This window comes from Oryx dammah, unplaced genomic scaffold (genome assembly GCF_014754425.2).
Source record: "Oryx dammah isolate SB20612 unplaced genomic scaffold, SCBI_Odam_1.1 HiC_scaffold_5, whole genome shotgun sequence".
In the NCBI taxonomy this organism is placed as follows: domain Eukaryota; kingdom Metazoa; phylum Chordata; class Mammalia; order Artiodactyla; family Bovidae; genus Oryx; species Oryx dammah.
Genome location: NW_024070189.1, coordinates 78,177,848 through 78,184,680, shown reverse-complemented (window position 1 = coordinate 78,184,680; position 6,833 = coordinate 78,177,848).

Below are 6,833 nucleotides of genomic sequence, written 5' to 3'. Positions count from 1 at the left end.
GTCTGAGAGTTAAATGGTCTTTTGTCACTTCGTAAAATGCTGCCAAAATAATGAAGGAGAATAGTGATTGAGTGAAGCTATGTTGCATATACAAAGCATGAGTCTCTGAGAATTTGAGGAAGCAGTGAGACCCTGAGCGGTTTGGCGTAGTGTCATAGTGGTTAACACACTGGAATCCTTGTCAGAATACTGCATGCCATTACTTACGTGTGGAACCTAAAATGCAAAACAAACTAGCAAGTATAACAAACAGAAGCAGACTCACAGATACAGAGAACAAACCAGGGGTTACCAGTGGTGGGGGAAGGGCACCCTATGGGTAGAGGGAAGCATAAGCTGTTGGGTGTCAGATAAGCTCAAGGATGTGTTATACAACACAGGGAATATAGCCAACATTGTGTAATAACTGTAAATGGAAAGTAACCTTTAAAATTGTACATAAATAAATAAATAATTTAAAAAAAATTTAAAAGAATCCTTGTCAGAAGTTTTGTACATCAGTAAATCTCTAAGAACCATTTTAAATTTGGAACTATGTATCAAGAACTGAGAAAAGGACTGAGATTTTAACTTACATACAGATGAATTAGTTTGCAGTTTCATGTGCTTAGTCGCTCAGTTGTGTCCGACACTTTGCGACCCCATGGACTGCAGCCCACCAGGCTTCTCTGTCCATGGGGATTCTCCAGGTAAGAATACTAGAGTGGGTTGCCATGCCCTCCTCAAGGGGATCTTCCCAACCTAGGGATCAAACCCAGGTCTCCCACATTCGAGGCAGATTTTTAACCATCTACGCTACTAGGGAAGCCTGGTTTCATAGATGACCCCTGGATCAGAGACACAGAACAGTCTGTTATACACAGCAAGAGCAGTAACACTTCTATGCTAGTCACTGAACCTAGGGCACTGGCAGGAAAACCATACTAAACCCATGCAGGAAATAGCTGCACCCCAGGAAGGGAACCCCAAGCTTAGGGAACCTGAATCTTTTATGACAGGCAGGGAGCAGGGAGATGCTGTTTCCCAAGACTGTCCACTGGTACACATCCTCAGAAAACAGCCAAGAAGAAAGAACAGTCAGTATGTCCATTGCAAGATGTGCACGTGAGACTCATGGACAACTGTCAGCTAACACTGTGCCTCTGAAAGATTTCCCCCACCCCAGGGCCTTCAGCATATTAATAAATATACAGGGATGGGCGCAAAGATACAAAAATATCCTCCAGCACTCTATATGGCTCTCTCTCTCTCTCTCTCTCTCTCACACACACACACACACACTACTGTCAGAAGGTGGAACAAAACGAGTGAAGGTCTACGAAACCAAATGGTCGACTAAGAAAAGAGGGCAGGAGACGAGAATCCATTCTATCAACTGGCTTTAGGGTATCAGACGCGAGGCACAGGTTGATGCAGAGAACAGAGATGAGGAAAAACTCCAATAAGCTATTCTGCTCTCCTGTCAGAATCTATTGTCATTGGGTGCAAGTTACATCACTTCTTATTTGATTATTATGTAGAGTTTATGAAAGCCAGACTGGCCCTTTAAAGGCTGTTTTAGCCCCACTTAACACACAGCTGCTTTGTTATCCTCCAAGGCCGGAAGAGACCCAAGGATGAGAGTTCAGCTATGCCAGGAGTTGCCAGGGTGAAAGAAAAAGAAGAGAAGCCACTTGTCAGCTGTCACACAGAACCCGGCACTGCTGACACAGAAGTCCTGTGAATCTGCTCTATTCCGGCTCCTACTGGAGCATTTAGGTTAAAAACGAACAGGTTTGGAGCTGGAGGAAGCCTTAGTCGTTCAGGACAATATGTTTGTTCTGTGGGAAAAAATAAATAAATAAATTACCTGCTTTTGTTCTTTAGAGAGTCCTTCAAGCCCTCAGGGCACGCAGATAGTAAGTGTAAAGGTTTTTTCAAGGATAATAAAAAGCTCTTGAGGATTTATGAACTGTTTCATCTGTCAGAAACTATTTATGCAGAACTTGGCACATAGAGTGAATTACTCTTATTAAACAAAAATTGAGAAAATTGCTTAAGTCTCACCAGAAGGTACCTGTAGTCCATCAGATGCTAAGACACTCCATAAGCTATAAACTTAAGAGAAAAGAAATTGCGTGTCTCTGTGGATGTCTGTGGTGAGATGAATGACTCCAAAGAGAATGTATCCCAGCTTTATTCCTCAGGCTGCTTGCTGCGTTGGCTGATTCCTCCATCCTCATCCCCCAGGGAGCTCAGAGAGGGAGGGTGTTTGCAAGGACCACATCCCAAGGACAGGTGCCCTTTCCATTTCTTGAGTTGCCTCTCTGCCCACACACAGTATGTCCACTGTCATAGAGCGAGAGCACACTATTCAGTCATCATGACAGAGTGCAAGGCCCTGTGCAGAGTGCCCTCTATGAATTATCATATTAACTTCTAGCAACAATCCCACGATGTCCTGTTATTAACTTCATTGTACAGATGGAGGGATGGAGGCTAGAGAAGGGGGAGGATAGAGGATTGAGGATGGAGAGATTAAAGAACTAGCTGAATCCCATAGCCGTGGTGCTAGCTCTGAGATGGCCACCTCAGGCAGCCTGCCTCTGGGACAGACTCATCCTCTCCCTAACGCCACAGATGCCTCTGCTTCCAGAAGTCACAGGATCACGGATCCAGCTGGTGATTCCATGGATACAAGCAGGAATCTGACTGAGCAGTGGTTTCTCACAGCGGCCACTCAGTCCAGACTTAGTTCTCCTCATTTACCTAATTCCAAGTTCCAGTCCTTTCCTCAACCCTTTGTCTCTTTTACCTTTTCCCTCCTCTTTCTGACTTCAGAAGGCCTTAACAGTTCTGGTTTTTCATCAGTTTGCCAAATACATTCCCATGAAGTGCTTGGCCCAGGTAGAGGCTCGAGAAACGTTTGTTGAGGAAGGTTAGAAAGCAGGTAATTCCCATTCTTCTGGGCTCATTAGCATCAAAACCACTCCTTGCACATGTCCTGCCTCAGGATGTCCCATCTTTGTTCTTTCATTCGAATCCATAAATCCTCACATTTTCACCTTCCAACATCTGCTCCATCTATCTGGGATGACCAGGACAGGATGCCAAACTCACTTGAGCTAATGGCCCCATTACAAAAACATTTTACAAGAACCCCCCACTACCAAGTTCTTATTTAAATATTCCATCAACACTTCTAGAACTTCTCCAATCAAAATAATAGTTTTCCAAGACTCCATTGATACCACGTATTAGAGTTGCACATGGTTTCTGTGAAATGAGCATCATTCTAGTAGCAATCAGAATAGAAAAAAATGTACACAATCACTAAAGGTTACATAACTTGTGTCTGAAAATGTTACCACATCAAACAATTAATGATGTTCATTTATCACTATTCTCCATAGCTTTTTAAGTGGACTTTGCTCCTCTTGGCTGTCTGCCCTGGCTTCTCTCTCTGTCCTGAAAGAATACTCCTATGAGCTCTTTTTTTCAATCCAATAGCCAGTGCTACTGCAGAACGCTAAGCTCTGAGTGGTAAGAATGAGGCAGCTGGGGTCAGCTTTCTCACCATAAGGATGCCGTCTACCCTTCAGTTGCTACTCCCTCACAATCCCAATTCTGTATTGAGAAAGGTCACAGTATGCTGACATTTCTTCAAGAAACTGAGAATTCACCTTTAACTTTGGCTCTTTCTCACACTCACTATAGTCACATAATCCTACTTCAAGTGGACCTAAGAAAGGGATTTCACTCCCTTTTATTCAGTCTTGGAGCTCAGAGTCCTAAATGAACTTCGAAATTCTAGACAAATACCAGGGAAATATACTGGGGTCTAGACAATGGAATTTCACTGAAGGTTGCATAGACCGTGGAGCAGAATCTATCCAAGTGAATTCTGCCTTTGCAAACACAGGATCTTCTCCTCCACAAACCCTCCATCTCATCACCAGCCAAATCCTTCCTAGATGTTCATCCACCTCGTCAAACGTCATTAGAGACTTCATCAACTCCAACAAGTATAAGCTCTTCCTGGCTTGTGGGACACTCCATCACTTTGTGCTACCCTTATAACCTGTCTCTGAGCAGATTTTTGAGGTGGAGATCTGCAGGCAGGAAGTATAGGGCCTGCTTTGGTAAGTGATACCCATAGGGAAGGAGGGAATGTAGGACTGGGCAGAGAGAGAGATGCCAGGCTGTGATACAGTCACAACAGAGGCCTTTTGTATCCCACTGGAGGCCTGGAGCCGGGACACCCTGCAGAAAACTTCATTGTGGCCATAAGGCCCAGCCTTTGCATCAATAAATGGCTGGACACACATCGAGCTGGGAAAGAGAATGGGACCTTGTCCTGGATGAGACCTTGTCCCTCAGCTCCCCTCTGAGGGCTCTCAGCTGAGAGACATCATCCATCAACAGTCCCAGCAGCTAGAGGAATGAGCGCTCAAGTCTGGAATGGGGGTCTGAGTGCCTGTTATGGCATCCACCATCCATTGTTTTTCTTTCTCCTCTCCAAGCCCATTTGTCTCCCAAATCAGCTCTGCCTCATCAACATCTGTAATCTCATATCCAGAACCCTGGGGTTTTCCTCCCGATAAGCCACCAACCTCTCTGTTTCACGCATCTGAGCCTCTCTTTCTCTCCTGAGATATTATCTCTTCTTCAGGTCCCAGCTGTTTGCTGCTCTTGCGGAGCACTCTGTTTGCTGAACTTCTTCCACCTGTGCCATAAATTAGCACTTAAATAGTGTCTTCAATGGAACGTTACTCAGTCATGAAAAGGAACACATCTGACTCAGTTCTAACAAGGTGGATAAACCTAAAGCCTGTTATACAGAGTGAAGCAAGTCAGAATGAGAAAGGCAAATATTCTATATTAACGCATATGTAAGGAATCTAGAAAGACGGTACTCTTGAACCTATTTGCAGGGCAGCAACGGAGACACAGACATAGAGAAGATTTGTGGGCGGAGCGGTGGGGAGGGGCAAAGGAGAGGGTGGGGCAAACTGCGAGAGTAGCCCTGAAGCATAGACTTTATCATTTGTAAAACTAGATAGCCAGTGGGAATTTGCTGTATGATGCAGGGAGCTCTGTGACAAGCTAGAGGGGTGGGATGCGGTGGGAAGGAGGTTCAGGAGGGAGGGGACATACGTATACCTATGGCTGATTCATGTTGATGTATGGCAGAGTCCAACACAATACTGCAAAGCAATCATCCTCCAATTAAACACAAATTTCAAAATATACACAGTGCCTTTTAGCTGAACTACCATTGTCATTGGCTCATGTGCTTGGGGGTGAGGGGGCAGGAAGCAAGGGAAGAAAAGGTATATTTTCTCCTCATTTGGCTGATGTACTCATTGACGGTAAATACCACAGTTTAACTTCTTGTGTACTATACAACATATGAAGAGTGTTGTGCATATTGAAAATTCACAGCACCTCCACAAAAAGTATATATTTAGCACCTAATTATGTGCCAAGCAAGCAGTACTCGATACATTGGGGTTTCGATTGTAAATAAGATAAAGGTAATCTCAAGGAGATTGCATTCTGCTCATGAAGAACTGGAGGGGCTTTCCAAGTGACTCAGTGGCAAAGAATCCGCCTGTTAATGCAAGAGACTCAGGTTTGACCCCTGGGTCGGAAAGATCTCCTGAGGAGGAAATGGCAACAACCCACTCCAGCAGTCTTGGCTGGAGAATCCCATGAACAGAGGAGCCCGGCGGGCTACAGTCCATGGAGTCACAAGGAATCAGACACGCCTGAGCTTGCATGCTGACCTGACACCGATTAAGAACTGGAAGCCAGTTACTTATTTTAACATTTTATCACTCATTATCTAGAATTAATACTTGTAAAAAAACTCTAACATTAAAGTCATATGCCTTCCTTACCTAGTGAAGACATCTTGAGGCAATGAATTAACCTGGAAATGTCAGCGATGTAGCATACATTTGTCACCCTTACTGCACTCTGATGAGGATGGGGTGGCACCCCACCATGGAGCTCTGCCAGCTTGAACTCACGGCCTCCCAGTCCTGTTCAACAGGGAAAGAGAGTTCTCAAGGCACTGGTTCTTTACTGCCTCACCCCTTCTGCTCTAGCTCATGAAGTATAATTAGGCACCTGGCCTTAAACTAACTGCAAGGGAGGCCAGCGAGTGCAATGGAAAGAATAAACAAGCTCCGAGCACTAACTGTTCCTGTCATAATAGCCAGGCTCTGTTGAGAACTTCTTTGTGACAGTGCTGTTCTAAGTGCTGAAAGAGTTTTATCCAATCATTCCACTGTGGAGGAGGGTCCACATCAAGAATTGTTCTCAGACCCCAGCTGGGTGTCCTGCAATTCAACCACATTCTGACGCTGTCTACCTGAACAAAGCATCCAATTTCCCAGGTAAAGGGCTCAGTCCTATAAGACTGCTCCCCCCACACTCCCCCCTCAAATTCAGAGGCCTATTGCTAAGCCATATAATCACCTGTGCTCCTGTTACAGATTGGAGTTTCCAATAAGCCCTTCCCTGGGTCAATTAATTCGCTGGAGCAGCTCAGGGAACTCAGAGAAACATTTTACTCACTAGATTACTAGGCGTTTTTTTTTTTTTTTTACATCAGAATGTATATAAAACTCACCAACAGCCAGATAGAAGAGATACAGAGGGCAAGGAGGCCAAGGAGCTGTTGCCTAGCTGCCCTAGGTCTCTGCTCCAATTGTCCAACTTCCCCCCACTCCACCCCTAGGCCACTTAGCAGGAGTTAACAGAAATCTCTGAGTTAAAGCTGGAGAAGGAAATGGCAACCCACTCCAGTATTCTTGCCTGGAAAATCTCATGGATGGAGGAGCCTG